Raw genomic sequence first — 17,847 nt, 5'->3', positions numbered from 1 at the left:
CTCTTAATGGCTCCCTTTGCCCATTTAATTGTCCCTCCTCCACATTAGTAACACAGTCGTCTTTACATTCAGTGTGTCCTTTCCTTAGAAAAAGAGCTGATGACCATAACACCATCTCATTCTTTGTCTTTCTATTTCCTCCATGACCAATATAGATGTTTCCCCAAGACATAATGTGCACAGTCCTCTAGACTGTAAAACATTTTCACTTCTAATGCCTAAGGAAGATTATGTGTATGAACATAACTCCACAGAGTCTTTGGCCAGAAATATTTAATGCAATATTTATCTGATACACTTTTAAACTGTCTCTCGACCAGAGTTCTTGGGCTGATTTATATACCCTGTTTCCCCGAAAATAAGACATCCCCAAAAAATAAGACCTAGCAGAGGTTTTGCTGAATTGCTAAATATAAGGCCTCCCCCGAAAGTAAGACCTAGCAAAGTTTTTGTTTGGAAGCATGCCCGGCGCCCGCCAAACAACACACCAGAGCATGCAGGATTGGTAAATGTACATACGAGTTGTACATGGAAATATGGTAATAATAAGAAATTCTTGACAGGAGTCAGTTTGTCTGGTTTGGTTATGTTGGTTTGTGATGAAAACCACCATACAGTATATAATAAATGTTCTTTGTTTTTTTGTTTTTTTGTTCAATGATAAATGTGAATTCTTCTTCATGGAAAAATAAGACATCCCCTGAAAATAAGACCTAGCACATCTTTGAGAGCAAAAAATAATATATTTTCGGGGAAACACAGTAGTTCTATAACAGAAGAATTTGTATATGCATGTCTGTCTTCCTCTACCATAACTACAAATTAGTAAAATCTAGCTCTTCCCACCCCCATCCACCCCCACCACGAGTGTGTATAGTCCCACTGCAATTTGTTTGGGGTGTGCACGACTGCAGCTCTCAGAGCTGCTGAAGACATGGTACAGTCTTTCACAACATAATAATGTACCATGGAGCTGCTTCGGAGCTGGGTAGGATATTTTTCCTTTTATGAAGGAAGGATTATTCACCTACCCTACATAGTTTGTGGGTTGGTAATTGGCTCAGGTGGTGCTATAAATAGGTTTTCTTGGCATGATCTGGTTGCTCGTGAGAGCTGTTCAACAGTAGAACCCTCTGCCTGGGAGTGTGTTGACAACTCCTTCCTTGGAGGCTTTTAAACAGAGGCTGGATGGACATCTGAGTGGTGCTTTGACTGTGCTCTTCCTGCTTGGCAGGAGGTTGGATGAGATGGCCCATGTGGTCTCTTCCAATGCTATTATTTTATAATTCTGGATATGAGTTGACATTTTGGTGTACACCAAAGGTGCCCTATTTGATGAAGGACAGAAACAGGACCCGCCCTCAGAGCAGCCTTGGATATTCTAACCTTAATTGAAGCCCCTCGGCTTGGGGATTGGAATGCTGATATCAACTTTCCTAAAAAAAGTCACCCTGGGAACACCTCAAGTAAAGCTGGATTGAGCCTAAGGGACTCAGGTGATAGCTGAGGAGGGGGTCTGGGAGTGACCATTGCCTCAATGTATCTCACATCAAGTTGCCTTCACTTGGTTAAGTTGTTGCACTTCATGAAGAAAGTTTAAATAGGTAACATTCAATGCAGTCACCCATAGTTACCCATTTTTTATGCCTGGTCTTGTTATTTGGGTGGTGGGTCAGCAAATACACACTGAAAAGTTGACCTGGATACCAATGGAACTCCAGGAGTATATAAGTTTGGGTTATTTGTGGGTTTTTTTAATGAATTGATCAATTTTATTTAGTACAAGCCTACAGCCTGTAGTGCCAACTTCAGCCACTAGGTGTCACAATCTCACTAATCAAGGCAGACAAGGCTGCAGACAAGCCTGGGGTATTAATTTCTCCATAGAGCTGCTTGTTGATAAGGACAGAAAATAAGATGAGGAAAAGAGTGGATAGATATTAAAGTCATGCTGGAGGGTCCAGCAAATTTCTGAAGAAAGAATATGTATATTCTAATGATGCTGAATCAACTCCACAGTTTCGGGTAACCAGCCAGGAAGGTAACCTCCACAGATATGGGGAAGGGAAGGAGGTCTTACTGTGCACACCACACTGCTCACAGCTAGTCTTTCACATATACACATACACAAACATATTAAGAGAAAGGGAATATATGTCCCTGTTCGGAAATTAAGACAGACATTTTAATTAAAGGGTCTGTTCCTAGATCACAATGGAATAAAGGTATTATTCTTTCTCAGGTGCTTAAGGACAGAACAAGGAGTCTTTAATCTATTCTACTTAATTCTAGCAAGAAGATGAATGCAGAGCAGAATGGAGAGAGAGCCCTAGCACCACAATCACTAGGAGGGAAGGAGAATGCTAGCTAAGTAACTGCATAGGTCCTCCTGGAGAGTTCATCCACGTTTCAGCAATCAATCAATGATGTCTTGCAAATGGCACCAAGCTTCTGCTATAGCTGCTAAGTTGAAGATTTGCACACAGTTCTTTCCTTTTGATTTGAACAAAGCTCACCAAGACTGGAGAATTTGCACCTTCATCTCCACTTGAAGATGACCCACAAAAAGGAGGCTTTTGAAAAAGAAATGAATAAATGGGACCAAAAGCTGAGAGTCTGCCTCAAAAAACAAAATGGTTTCATTAGAGGTGGAACAGCAAATAACATATATAATATGTTAAGCCAAAGAGCACAGCCCTGGAGAAAAAGCCCACAAAACTAACACCAAACGAATGAAGTGAAATCCAGCTTACAAAAACAAGCATGTTCTTGTTATGTGCTTTCAAGTTTTTTTCTCACTTATTGCAACTCTGAAGCAAACCTATCACAGCATTTTTGAGGTTTGTAGTGTGCAACTTGCCCAAGGTCACTTGGTGGATTTTCATAGTTGAGCCAAGTTTTGAATCCTGTTCTCCAGAGTCAAACTCCAGCACTCAAATCATTAGACCACAATGTCTCCAAACAGACCTTACTTGGAATACTGTGCCTAGAGGAAGATGGCAAAAATGATCAAAGGTTTGGAATCCACGCCCTATGTGGAGCTAGATGTGCTTCGCTTGGGGAAGAGAAGATTAAGAGATGACATGATAGCCATGTTTAATTTGAAAGGATGCCATATTGATGGAGCAGGTTTGGCTTTTATTGCTTCAGAATCTAGGACACAGAGCAATGGCTTCAAATTGCAAGAAAGGAGAATCCACCTGAATATTAGGCAGAACTCCTGATGGTATGAGTTGTTTGACAGTGGAATATTCTGCATCTGAATGTTATGGGGTGTCCTTATATAAAGGTTTGTAAACAGAGGCTGAGTAGCGATCTGCCAACAATGCTTTGATTTCGTGTTCCTGCATGGCAGTGATCAGACTGGATGGCCCTTGTGGTTTCTTCCAACTCTGTAATTCTGTGATTCAAAAATTCTCCAAGAGTCTTTCCCTAGTCCAGACAGTAACACTAATTAAGAACTTGTTACCACTGCATGACCACCACAAACATCTCACTGCATCTGTTATCAGGACCAGCCACTTCATACAGAGTTCCTTCACTGCCATTTTCCCCATTATCCCTGGGCTGAGACTCATAGAGTAGTAGCACTCAGAGAAGTAAAATCCAAAGAGCCCAGCAGGTGATTGACCTCTACCTACTCCGCCACAGGCTCTGCTGAGAAACCTTTTGACAACTCAGGATGCTTTTCCTGGGGAGATTAATGAGACCTGCCAGGATTTCCTATTCAGTTGGGTCTGCATGTTCAAGAAACTCTTCCTTAAATGCAGTCACTCACTTGCTCCTTTGGAAGGCAATTAAAGCTCAAACATAATTGCTAGATCTTTTAGCAGGAAGGCCAGTGAGGGTAATTCTCAAGAAACCTAACCACTGGGGAAACTAAAGTTAGGTTACTTCTTTTCCTCCATTATCTTCTTTGTTATTTTCACCAAGCATTTTGTCTAGGTAGTTCAAATCACACTTAGGCATACTATGCAGTTCAAGATTTTGAGGTAGTTCCCTTGACCTTTCCTTACCTCTTGGGATTGGGCAGATATTCAGGTAAGTGACTGGAAACTCATTTAACTTGATTGTTTGCTGAATTTACAGGGAAAATGAGGTCAGTGGTCCAGTACAAAAGGACTCCATTGAAATATCAATATTAAATGCTGAGAATGGGCAGTGGAGAGTTGGTGTTTGTACTCTGTGTAAAGCAGAACCTTACAATGTAAGGTTGGGGAAAGCTCTCAAATTGATTCTCTCTGTCTCCTTAATTGATCTTACTGTTTTTGTTGTTATTTTAAAGCTAATTGTATTGTTTTAATCTATTTCTGTAAACCGCTTCAAGCCAAACTGGGAGTAGCGGTATACAAGTCTAATAAATAAATAAATATGTTTGCTTCTGCATGTACTGTAAGTATGCTGTTGTTTTAACTATTATTGTTTTTACAGTTGCTGATTTTGTCCAATTTTCTGATATTTTAGCTACAATATTGTGATCTAATCTGATATGATGGAAGGCCCATGACTGACATCAACCCTAGTGAACTCAATCCCAGTGTCATCACTGAATCTGAGACTGCCGATAGGACCTTGATGATGCAATTAAGCCTTGTGCACTAAGTACCCACCACAATGTTCTCTCACACAGAGAACGCATGTTTACTTTTGCAAATCAAGACAGAAATCTTAAAGTGAAATGAGGGAATTATGCTCTCTCATTTTTTTTTTTACTTAGGGATGCAAAAAAGCAACATTTAATCTAGCCTGCCAGCTAGCCTGGAAGAAAATGAATGCAAAGCTGAAGGTGAGTGCTGGGACAATAATGACTGGGAGGGAAAAGAGAAGCTTACTTAGCACTTTATCACATGTAGCCAGTATTGTTCAACAGTCACACTATCAGTGATAGCAGTTATATACTGGTTTAAGCATGTTCATTCTCACACCTCTCTCTACTTGCACAATTATGTTGATTCAATAATTCATGGTGTGGCACTTGTGGATTTGCATGCTATTATAACCCAACCCTCCCATATTTCCACTGCACTGAAAAGTTTAAATTTCTATTTCAAAGCAATTTCACAGTTCCAGTTATGGTTAACTTTAAAAAAACAAATAGGACTGAACATTTTAAAACGATTAGCTTAAAAATACTAGGAATGAGAGGGGACAATGTGATATGAGCAGAATCATGTCCCCTGATGGCATTTATTTATTTATTTATTTATTTATTTACAGTATTTATATTCCACCCTTCTCATCCCAAAGGGGACTCGGGGCGGATCACATTATGTACATATAAGGCAAACATTCAATGCCCATAAACACATCGAACTGAGACAGAGACAACAGACGGACAGACACAGAGGCAATTTAACCTTCTCCTGAGGGGATGTTCAATTCTGGCCACAGGGGGGAGCAGCTGCTTCATCATCCACTCTGATGGCACTTCCTCACTTCCTCATTCCAATGCTGTAAATTAGTTGAACTTGCCTCCCCACTTTTTTTATAAGTGGTACCTTATTTCCTACTTGATAGATGCAACTATCTTTCGGGTTGTTAGGTCAGCAACGAGCAGGGGCTATATTTTATTTTTAATTGACGGGTGCTCACGCTGCCACGGGCTGGCCTCGAACTCATGACCTGTCAGGACCCAGGCTGCAGAGCACCAATAACCATGCGCAGAGGCCAGAATCTATCTAATATCTTTATTAAAGGAATATATAAAGTTAATAAAAACAAGTGAAGAATATAGTTCAGAAGTAGACCTTTCAGGAAAGGTCAAAAATAGTCCAGGAAAACAATGTCCAATATGTGATATTAGAGTCCAAAGTTGTAATCCCAAAACCGAAACACACACTTTGCCAAGCAAAGTGTGGGGAAACGACAGGGTCCTTAAGTCCAATGGAGCTTGACAACAAGGCTGGAAGCAAACTAGATTCTTGGCAAACAAGGCTTGATACGTGGCTACAAAAGACAAGAAGCAAGAACAGGGTCCGTGGCGAGGTCCGTGGAACAAGGAAAGCTTGATGCTAGAACAAGGTCCGTGAAACAAGGCTAGGAACTTGGTCCTGGAGGCAAGGGACTGGAGTAGCGTAGTCCACACACAATCTCACTCCACAAGGTGACGAATTGACTCCGCAAGGATTTCTTTGCGGGTAAACACCTATATAGGATCTTGTTTTCCCGCCAAGGAACACTTTCCCTGGGGAACAAGAAACGAAACCCATACTGTGTCCAGATGCATGACTCCTTAAAGTTTCCCAAGGGAAACAGACTTAATCAGCTAATTGTCTGGCAGCTATCCTGGCGCTCCTGCGAGTCGCCTCCCGAGCGCCTCTATCTCGATTATAATAATCCCGGCGAGAAAATGGGGGAGATTTCTGCTCAAGGCTTGTTTGGCTGACTTCCTGTGGACAAACATCTCGCAGGTGCAAGGGCTCCAATTCTGGCTGAAACGGTTGGAAACCCAAGTTTTCCTCTTCATCAGCCACAATAGTACTAGGAACGGGACTACATGGCCCATGAGTCATCACACTATCCCCCTCCTCAAGGCCCCTCTCCAAAATGGGCCCTCTTCCCGAGGTGCGGGGCCGCGGCTTGGCAGGGTAGGCCTGATGGAAGCGACGGACTAAATCAGGGGCATGGACTGTGGAAGCGTCTTCCCAAGAACGTTCTTCGGGGCCAAAACCCACCCAGTCAATGAGATACTGAAGGCGGCGGCGGTGGAAGCGAGAATCCAAAATGTCCTGAACCTCGAATTCCTCCTCCCCCTCCACCAAAACAGGAGTGGGGGCCGGCCGGTCTGCATCGGGGCGTACACGATCCGCCGGAAGGAGCAGGGAGCGATGAAACACTGGATGGATGCGCATAGAGCGCGGAAGTTGGAGTTTGAAAGTCACGGGGTTAAGTTGCGCCACCACTGGGTAGGGACCAATGAAACGGGCATCTAGCTTCCGGCAGGGACGGTGGGAGGGCAGAAAGCGAGTGGACAGCAGAACCCGATCTCCTACCTTGATTTCGGGGCCCGGCTGGCGATGACTGTCAGCATGGCGTTTATAGTCCTCCTTGGCTTGGTCCAGTTGCTGGAGCAATAGTTGTTGCACCGCTGTGAGTTCCTGCAGCCAGTCCTCCGCTGCTGGGACTTCTGAGGTTTCAATGACAGGAGGAAAGAAACGTGGATGGAAGCCGTAGTTTGCAAAGAACGGGGTTTCCTTGGTTGAAGCCTGGACACCGTTGTTGTAGGCAAACTCTGACAGAGGTAATAGGGAAGCCCAATTGTCCTGTTGATAGATTACATAACAGCGAAGGTATTGTTCCAAAGTGGCATTGGTACGCTCCGTTTGCCCATCTGTTTGGGGATGATGAGCTGAGGATAAACGAGAGTCTATGCCCAATAGTTTTTGTAGTGCCTTCCAGAATCGAGAGGTGAATTAAGATCCACGGTCAGTGACCAAACTCTTGGGCAGACCATGTAACCGGAAAATATGCTGAAGGAATAAATCTGCAGTCTCTTTGGCCGTGGGAAGGCCATCACAAGGAATGAAGTGGGCCAACTTGGTGAAAAGGTCCACCACCACTAGGATCGTGGTATATCCAAGGGAGGGTGGTAGGTCGGTGATAAAATCCGCAGAAATTATCTCCCATGGACGAGATGGAGTAGGAAGGGGATGCAGTAGCCCTGAGGGCTTCTCCCTTCTTGTCTTGGAACGCTGGCATATCGGGCAGGTATTGACATATTTTTCCACATCCTTGCGGATCTTGGGCCACCAAAAATCTCGTAGGATCAAATGCATGGTTTTAAATAGCCCAAAATGCCCTGCTGGCTTGCAGTCATGACATAGGTGAAGAGCCTTTTCTCTGCCTGGTCCTGGAGGGATGTAGACATGATTTCTGTAGCATAGTAACCCATCCTTAAGTGAGAAAGGGAAACGTAGTCCTTGGCGAATTTGATCTTGAGCCCAGGTATCCGCTTGTTGACTGGCTCTAATTTCTTGAGCACCAAGGGGTCCTGGAGTAGAGGGAGTTGGTTCAACTGCAGTGGATTTGGTGTTTCCCACTGTGAGCGTGGCAAAGTTTTCAGGCTGTAGCAATTGGGATTCGAAGGTCTCTCTGCGCCCTGCAGCATACTCTGGTTTCCGTGATAGAGCATCTGCTTGCTTGGTCTGAGCTGGGGTTACATAATGGATCTGGAAGTCAAAACGCTCAAAGAATAAAGCCCAGCGTTGCTGCCTCTGATTTAACTTGCGGGCAGTTCTTAGGTGTTCCAAATTACGATGGTCAGTATGAACCTCAATGGGAAATTTGGCCCCTTCTAACCAATGTCTCCAATTTTCAAAGGCTGCCTTTATGGCCAAGAGTTCCTTCTCCCAAATAGTGTAATTTCTCTCTGGGGCTGTTAGTTGACGGGAGTAATAGGCACAAAGATGAAGATGTTCTCCCACTGGTTGCATGAGTACAGCCCCAATTGCCACATCGGAGGCGTCGGCCTGCACAACAAAAGGGGTTTTAGGATCAGGGTGCTGTAGAATTGGCTGGGACGTGAATAATTTCTTCAGTTGCTGGAACCCTTTCTCTGCTTGCTCCGTCCAGCGGAAAGGCTGTTTTCCACGGATGCAGCTGGTGATTGGGTCAGACCAGCGGGCAAAGTCTGGAATGAACTTGCGGTAGTAGTTCGTGAACCCCAAGAAACGTTGCACCTCTTTCTTGTTGGTTGGCGCCCGCCATTCCAATACTGCTGAAACCTTTGCCGGGTCCATGGAGAGCCCTAGTGGCGAGACACGGTATCCCAGGAAATCTACCTCTTGTAGATCAAAAGCACATTTTTCCAACTTGGCATATAGTCCATGATCCCACAATCGTTGTAACACCATTCTGACGTGTTTCTCATGTTCTGATTGTGATCTAGAAAACACCAAAAAATCGTCCAAGTAGATAATCAAGAACCGATCTAGATAATCCTGAAAAATATCATTGACAAAGTGCTGGAACGTTGCGGGAGCTCCGGATAAACCGAAATTCATGACTAGGGACTCGAATAATCCGAATTTAGTCTGGAAGGCGGTTTTCCACTCGTCCCCCTCCCTGATGCGAACTAGATTGTAAGCCCCCCGAAGATCCAGCTTGGTGTAAACCTTGGCCCCTCGAAGCCGGTCTAATAGGTCCGAGATCAAAGGCAGGGGATAGCGGTTTCGCTTTGTGATATTGTTCAATGCTCTATAGTCCACAACCAAGCGTAGGTCCCCTGACTTCTTTTTCACAAATATCACTGGGGAAGCGGCTGGGGATTGAGAGGGTCTGATGAACCCCTTGCGGAGGTTTGACTCTATGAACTCCCTGAGAGCTTCTTGCTCTGGTTCTGTCAGGGAGTAGAGATGTCCTCGCGGAATCGGGGCCCCCTCCACCAAGTCAATGGCACAATCGTAGGGTCTATGCGGGGGTAGTTTCTCGGCTTCCTTTTCATTGAACACATCCCAAAAGTCTGAGTATTTCTTGGGCAAGGTGATGATGGGTTCAGCGTCTGTGGCATGGCAGACCTTGGCTACAAGACAATGGTTTTGGCAATATTTAGAAGCAAACTGCAGTTCTCTGTTGGTCCAGGAGATGTTGGGGTCGTGGAGTGTCAGCCATGGAATTCCCAAAATCACAGGGAAGTGAGGGACCTCGGTAACAAAGAAGGAAATCTCTTCCATGTGTTCCCTTATCCACATTCTGGTGGGTTCTGTCCATTGGCTTACTGGACCTGTCTTTAGGGGACGGCCATCTATGGCTTGCACCACCCGGGCGTTCTTGAAATCATGATATTGTAATCCCAGAGAGTTGGCATACTCTCTATCGATGAAATTGTTTGTTGCTCCTGAGTCTATCATGGCATGGATCATGACGGGTCCTTTTTTCGCTGACCACAAGGTGACCACTAGGAGGAATAGGACCCCGGTTTGCGGCTCTTGAGTGGGGTTTTTGACCGGGTTGGCGAGCCTCTCTACGCCCGGTCGCTGGCTTCCCCCGCCGGCTTTGCGCCAGCCGCCTCGGCCGTCTCCGTCTCCACGGAGGACGCCGCAGCCAAACGAACAGTGGGCTTTCTTTTGGCTGGACATTCTCTGGCGAAGTGGCCCCCGTTTCCGTAGTACCAACAGAGGTTTAGACGTTGGCGGCGGGCCTTCTCGGCAACATCTAATCTGGGACGCACATTGCCCAACTGCATCGGCTCCTCCTCGCTTCCTCTGGGGTATGCGGCTGGTGGTGGGGGTCTCCACACTGGACGTGGCTGAATGCTGGCGGGAGCGGGAGGTTTTGCTCCTGCTCTTCCACTCTGGCCTCGGAGCCACTGTTTTCTGTTGGCAAGCATGACTTCGGCCCGCAAACTTTGGTCAATAAGTCTCTCAAGAGAGTTTGGAGGATCCACCTTGGAAATTTCTTCCTGCATCTCGATGTTGAGACCCTCACAAAACTGTCCTCTGAGGGCTACATCATTCCAACCGGTGTTTTGGGCCAACACTCGGAACTCGGCTATGTACTGGGACAACGGCCTGTCCCCTTGGAAAAGGCGCCGGAGTTTATGGCTGGCCGCCTCTAGATTGTCCTCGATCCCCCAAGTCGCTTTAAGGTGATTCAGGAAGTTTTGCGCGGAACTTAGGTGCATGGAGACTTCATCAAATAACGCTGTCGCCCAATTGGCCGCTGGCCCTTCTAGGAGACTGTAAATCCATGCCACCTTGACTTCTTCTCAGGGAAACTCGTCGTGGCGGGCTTCCATGTACGCCTGGCATTGGCGACGGAAAACATGAACCTTGGAAGCTTCTCCTGAAAACTTGGTTGGTAGCGCTAGGGCAGGGAGACGGGCTCCGCATTCTTTCAAGCCCCGTATTTCTCCCTCCTGCGTATGGAGTGTATCACGGATTCTGTCTAATTCATCCTTGGAAATGATGTAGCTGAGTGGTTGGGCTTCCGCCCCGGTTCCTGTAGACATTCTGGTCTAGGTTAATTGGTGCTTAGGGTGGCGGAGTCAAACTGTCAGGACCCAGGCTGCAGAGCACCAATAAACCATGTGCAGAGACCAGAATCTATCTAATATCTTTATTAAAGGAATATATAAAGTCAATAAAAACAAGTGAAGAATATAGTTCAGAAGTAGACCTTTCAGGAAAGGTCAAAAATAGTCCAGGAAAACAATGTCCAATATGTGATATTAGAGTCCAAAGTTGTAATCCCAAAACCGAAACACACACTTTGCCAAGCAAAGTGTGGGGAAATGACAGGGTCCTTAAGTCCAATGGAGCTTGACAACAAGGCTGGAAGCAAACTAGATTCTTGGTAAACAAGGCTTGATACGTGGCTACCAAAGACAAGAAGCAAGAACAGGGTCCGTGGCGAGGTCCGTGGAACAAGGAAAGCTTGATGCTAGAACAAGGTCCGTGAAACAAGGCTAGGAACTTGGTCCTGGAGGCAAGGGACTGGAGTAGTGTAGTCCACACACGATCTCACTCCACAAGGTGACGAATTGACTCCGCAAGGATTTCTTTGCGGGTAAACACCTATATAGGATCTTGTTTTCCCGCCAAGGAACACTTTCCCTGGGGAACAAGAAACGAAACCCATACTGTGTCCAGATGCATGACTCCTTAAAGTTTCCCAAGGGAAACAGACTTAATCAGCTAATTGTCTGGCAGCTATCCTGGCGCTCCTGCGAGTCGTCTCCCGAGCGCCTCTATCTCGATTATAATAATCCCGGCGAGAAAATGGGGGAGATTTCTGCTCAAGGCTTGTTTGGCTGACTTCCTGTGGACAAACATCTCGCAGGTGCAAGGGCTCCAATTCTGGCTGAAACGGTTGGAAACCCAAGTTTTCCTCTTCATCAGCCACAATAGTACTAGGAACGGGACTACATGGCCCATGAGTCATCACATGACCTCATGGTCAGAGTGATTTTTTGCAGCAGCTGTTTACCAGCCTGCGCCACAGCCCGGCCCCCGGCCACTACACTGTGGCATGCTGGCAAAGACATTGAATGGCCCCATAACACAAAGTTAGTGATAGGAACACTGTGAGACAGGCAGCTTTGACTGATTTTGTCTGTCCTGCTCCAATGCCAGTTCGCCTATCTCATGTGATAAATTACTAAGGAAATATAAATATAGACTTCCCTGGAGAGTCTATTGCAACAGAGAATCAATAAAGTCTTGCAAATTGTAGCAGCTACTGCTTTACCAGATGAGCTGGAGATTTGCATACATTCCTTTTTCTCCTTTTTGCTATATTGCCCCAAAATGTTTTCTCACCAGCGTTATAGAACAGAAGCTATCATCTATCAATTGTTGGAGTTGCTTCTGCAGAATTCTGGGAAATGTAGTTCAGGGCAGATCCTTTGGAATTCTCAGGTAGAGAGGTCCTCGGCTTCCCTAAACTGCATTTGCCAGAATACTGCAGAAGCAGATCGGACGATAGCCTACTGTTCTATAATGCTAGTGGGAAAATGTGCCTTGTCTCCAAACTGGAGATAACTGAGAAAAACAGGACAACTGGTGGATAGGGATCTCACATCCCTATCCACCATGTATGCTGGTCAAATTTAAATCCACATATTGTGGGAGGGAGAGCACAAGCAATTGGAGATAGCCAACAAATCAGGAAAGACTTGAGCCAGAGCTTGTATAGAACTGCCTTGAATAATAATAATAATAATAATAATAATAATAATAATAATAATAATAATAATAATAATAATAATAATATACTCTTGGGTTTTAGAATTCAGACAGATAAACACCTGCACCATAACATACCAGATATAATGCTTGTGGAAAAGAAAAAAATGTTTTTATTATAGTCATTGCAGTACTAGGAGACAGTAGAGTAGAGGACAAAGAGCTGGAAAAGATAATGAAATACAAGGACTTATACATTGAAATTGGATGATTAAGGCAAACGAGAACAACAGTGGTACCAATGGTGGTTGGTGTGCTTGGAGGCATTCCAAAAAACCTTGAAAGGAACTTGAAAAGCCTTAATTTGGACAGAACATCAATCCACATGCTGCAGGAGGCAACACTTCTAAAAACTCTGCACATTCTATGAAAACACCTCTAATGTCCTAGACCCATGGGAAGAACCCAATATTCAGAGATGAATCCCAGACACTTGGACCTAATGTGTATGTGTGCTGTGTTATTAATATACATTTGACTTATTACCCCCTTTCCTGATGGTTTGAGGCAGGGTCTAACAAAGTCAAAACATATGAACATAAAATACAAACAATAAAATAAATAAATAAATACACACCAATATAAAAATAACATGCACTAAACACAAAGTCTTCAGTTGGGCCTAATATTTTGACAGCTCGTTTAGTTGTTGGAGCTTTTCTGGCAGGTCATTCCACAGTTTTGGTGTAGCCAGTGAAAAGGTCCTTTGAGTGACGGTCACCAGTCAGGTTCTGGTTGGTAGAAGCAAGGGTCCTTCAGAGGACTTCAGTGTCCTAAGGGGTGGATTGTGCAGAAGAAGGCATTTCTTTAGGGAACCTGTACCCAAACCATATAGGGCTTTAAAGGTCAAAACCAACACTTTGTCCTTTGCCCAGAAACTAATTGGCAACCAGTGGAGTGACTTTAATATGGGTGTAATAGGCTCACTCCTAGATGTTCCTGATTAAAACATAGCAGCCAGATTATGTTTTGATCTAATTGGGCTTTCTGAACTTGGTACAGAGGTAATCCAATATACAGTGCATTGCAGGCAGTCAACCTTGAGGTCCCACAGTGCTTTGTAGTAAAATTGGAAATATCTAGGAAAAGATTTTGTAGGAAGCCCAAAACCTAAGTGTGCAACTTCAGTGGAGAGGAAAGCCTGACCTCATGATCTGCATTTGTTCTTGTAGATTCCCCTTTGCTATGTTTTAGGATCCTCTGTGCAAAACACATCTGACAAATAGACCCGGTCCCAGAAGGTCATTGCCTTCATCTCCAGCTTGCAACATTATACAGCATTTTCATACATAATAATTGAGGACCATGTGCAAGTAACATAACAGAATAAGAAAGAGACATGCATTATTTATTGCTAATAACAAACTATAATCAGACACAAACCCCTCGGCAAGGACCACTTTGTCAGTAAAAGCCACTTAACATAGATTCTAATGGTAGAATGCCAGGAGTATTTTATGCATCATTTGCATTAACCTGCAGATGTGTTAGGGAAAGGAAACCAACATAGCTCCTTCTAAATCAACTTTCTTGTAAATATTAGAAAAAGCATTGTTCATTGGAATTTTTCTCTTTTTCTCTATAGAAGCCTGTACTATAGTCTATAGAAGCCATGTTGAAGCCAGTGGGAATACTAAAAATTCCACAAAGTGGGCTATTAACATTGTTTTTAAACCCTATCTTAGAAGTCAGGGGAAATATACAGTACAGATCACAATTCTAGGGCTTCCTGATCTATAGCTGACAATATGGCTAAATCCAATTACAACCTAAGGGCATTCCTAGCCACTCCTGCCAAGTGAGCATCTGGTTGCAACAATGGACCTGGGATCATTTTCAAACAATGCACATAGTTCTTAGTAGTGAGTGCCAATGTCATTCGAAATGAGCCAAATGACCAAAGTTGGATCATCAGGATCCCAAACCAACTCTACTTCTGTCTTATCTGGATGAAAGTTCAGTTTGCTTGCTCACCTACAATCCATCACTGTCCTCAAACACCAGCTATAGATTTCTGATATTTTCCTAAAATGACCAAAACAAGAGATTGAGCTGTGTATCAACTACAAACTGTTATATCTCTTACACTCAACTTTTCAGATCACTTTGGATAGATGCTTAAATGGAATATATAAAAGGTAGAATCTAGTGAAGGCCTGGATGCTAAATAATATGCAGCAAAAACTTCTAGGACTTATCTTCCAAAAATGACAGAAATTGCAGCAAGGTTTCTCCAGTTGACATGGGGCATGAAACACTCAACATTGTCAGGTTAATCACAGCATTAGTTAGTGTCTTCCAATTTAGCGGAATGGTAGATCTTCTCTGGATGTTACTCTGAACTTCAAGGAAACTCTTCATTGTATTTTCAGGCATCTGTTTTCACAGGGAAAATGCTCCTCTGTTTGATGGGCTGGGCTATTCCAAATGCAGTTTGAAAATAAAGCAGTCTAAGGATGGAACACAATTCTTTAAACTGAAGCCATGAGCTCTGGAATAGTACATCATGAATGTTGTTGCTATGAACTTTCAAGTCAACTCTTCCATATGGAGACCCAACCATAGTGTTTATTGCCAAGCTATATTTAGCAGAATTTTGCTATACTATTTCTACTGAGGCCGAAGGACCACAGTTTTTTCAAGGATGCCCTGGGATATTCCATGGCTGAGTTGGGATTCATACTCTGATCTCCCTGAGTCCTCCCACATGTTCCAGGGTTGAAAAGAGGCTGAAATGTCCTGAAAGGAGGGAACTCTGTACACAGGCCAGCAACTGAAAAACAGGTGTGATGGAAACCATCAACATTTCCCATCCTCTTTCATTGCCCAACCATCCGCAGTCTCTTGTATCCTATGGGGTTCTATGCAGATCAATAGAATTCAACTGAAAGCAATGGTTTTAACCTGGGTCACTGTCTCTTTTATCCTCTAGGGTTCCATGCAGATCAATAGGATCCCATGGAAAGCAATAGTTTTAACCTGGACCACTGCCTCTTGTATCTTCTGGGGTTTGATGCAGAACCATAAGATCCCATGGAAAGAAATGGTTTTTAACTGGTGTCATTCTCCTTTAATCTAAGGGGCATTGGGCAGGGCAAGGGATCTCTTGCTTTTTGAATATTGTTGTTTCTCCTGATTAAAAACAAAAAAGTAATACTGACCTTGTGATTAATGTAAGATGAAGGTATTGCCATCTCTTAAGTGTGATGGGGAGGCAGAATGTGAAATGGGACTACTGATGATGTAATAGGTGTGATTTTCTACTCTTAAAGGGATGGTCACCAGGGTTTTCCCCTCTCAATGTGATGAGATCATGTCATGATCTCCAATCTGATCATGACATCTCCGGACACAGAGCAAGCACTGACAAGGAACAGATGCCAGCCATAAATCTGGCCAGCCATAAAACATCAATTACCCTCTGGTATGTGAGAGCCCCTATATAAATGGGCTACAGAGAAGATTCTGGTATTCCGTACAATAAAAAAGCCTATTTGAATCTACCCAGCGTGTGTCTTGGTGCTTTCTTCTGGGGAAGACTTACCCACAGCACAACTGGAAGAAGAGAACCTAACAGATCACTAGTTAAAAAAGTAAATCACTATCCCAAAGTGGCTTTTTATATATACCATGTCTATTCCTTGTACAGCAGCCCATCTGTATCCACTAGAATTTGGTCTTAAGACTCGTGGTGGATACCAAAATCCATGGATACTGAAGAGCCATTATATACAATTGCATATTAAAATGGTGCCCCTTGTATAAAATGGTACGTAACACTGCTAGAGAGAGCCTGAGGATCTTTGAAATGGCAGTGGTGTGTACACCAACATTAGCACAGTGCTTTTTTTGTGTGTCAGGAGTGAGTCGCCTCTGGTGTGAGAGAATTGGCCGTCTGCAAGGATGTTGCCCAGGGGATGCCCGGATGCTTTAAAAAATGTTTTTAAACATCCTTGTGGGAGGCTTCTCTCATGTCCCTTTACGGAGCTGGAGCTGATAGAGGGAGCTCATCCACACTCTCTCCAGGTTGGATTCAAACTGGCAACCTTCAGGTCAGCAACCCAACCTTCCAAGTCATCTGCCCTACCGGCACAAGAGTTTAATCCACTGCACCACTGGGGGCTCCATGCTTAGTGTTTAGCATGGGAAAATAAAAATCAAATCTAGTAGAGCCTTTCTAGAAACCAGAATGACTAAAGTGAGACATATCACAGAGCTAAAAGTAAAAAGTACAAAAAGAGGAAGACCACAATAGAAGTGTATAGAGTCAATCAAGGAAACCTTCACTGCATTTGCAATACCTGAACAGCCTTTTGAGGATAAGATGTCTCCATAAGATGAAAAAACAACTTGATGGCAATTATCAATAATAAATCATATTGTTAGTCCTGATAAGAATAGAGCCATTGAATTAACTGGATTTAGTACATTATGATTCACTGTTCAAAATTTATTTTAATGTATCTTCTTAACTTGGAGCTAACCAGGATGTCCCTCTTGAACTCTCTCCCTAGTTTTTGTTTTTGAATACCATAAAATTATACACCCAAATTTGATAAGAACTATTATACAAATGTGATAAAAGATTCCTCAAAGGTAATCAACAGTTTCAGAAGAATCAAGTGAGTGAGCCAAGGCACATTGTCCAGAAGGTAAAAGAAGATCTGAGATTATACATAGTGTTTCTTCCTTCATTCTCCATTTAGCTCACTTTTGGAAAGGGGGAAAGGAAGGCAAAAAAAGTCATAAAACAAGGTCATAAAGTGAGGCAGATGTTATCCTTGATGTCAAGAATATCCTATAACTTATATGACGGAAGGCGGCAATAACAATTTATGTAAAAAAACCTAAGAGAATAAAATAATATGCACTCCATCTCATAAAATTTGGAAAGGCGTTGAAGATATTTATGACACCAACAGAAGCACTTGGGGAAATTGATTATGATGGCAGCAGGAAAGTGAGGAGCAAACCTCACGAGGTTGGTACATTCATTTTCTGATCAAGACAGTTAGGGAAGCTAGTGCTTGAAGTTTTTAGAGAAGAAAGTTTTGAAAAAATTTGAAAGGGCAGATTTGAGAAGGCATGTTTCCATGGCCATCACTCTGGCCCTTTCTGAAAAGTCATCTCCATTTTTAAACTTATGGATTCTCCCACCAGGAGA

The 17,847-nt window shown here is 43.6% G+C and overlaps 1 long non-coding RNA gene across 2 annotated transcripts in view; it reads left to right on the top strand.

Moving 5' to 3' along the window:
- LOC107982934 (uncharacterized) overlaps positions 1-16,349 on the top strand; it is a 35,225-nt gene extending 18,876 nt beyond the window's left edge. Inside the window, exons 4-5 of one of the 2 annotated variants that reach the window (XR_010006506.1) lie at positions 4,718-4,786; positions 15,956-16,349. This is a non-coding gene — a long non-coding RNA (uncharacterized LOC107982934). Of the gene's footprint in view, positions 1-4,717; positions 4,787-15,055; positions 15,838-15,955 lie in introns of those variants that run through there. The other variant, XR_010006505.1, reaches the window with a different exon arrangement.
- The last annotated feature ends 1,498 nt before the right edge of the window (positions 16,350-17,847 follow it).

This window comes from Anolis carolinensis, chromosome 5, assembly GCF_035594765.1.
Source record: "Anolis carolinensis isolate JA03-04 chromosome 5, rAnoCar3.1.pri, whole genome shotgun sequence".
Classification (NCBI taxonomy): domain Eukaryota; kingdom Metazoa; phylum Chordata; class Lepidosauria; order Squamata; family Dactyloidae; genus Anolis; species Anolis carolinensis.
The sequence above is the reverse complement of the archived record's forward strand: the minus strand, read 5'-3'. Positions and strand labels throughout refer to the sequence as shown.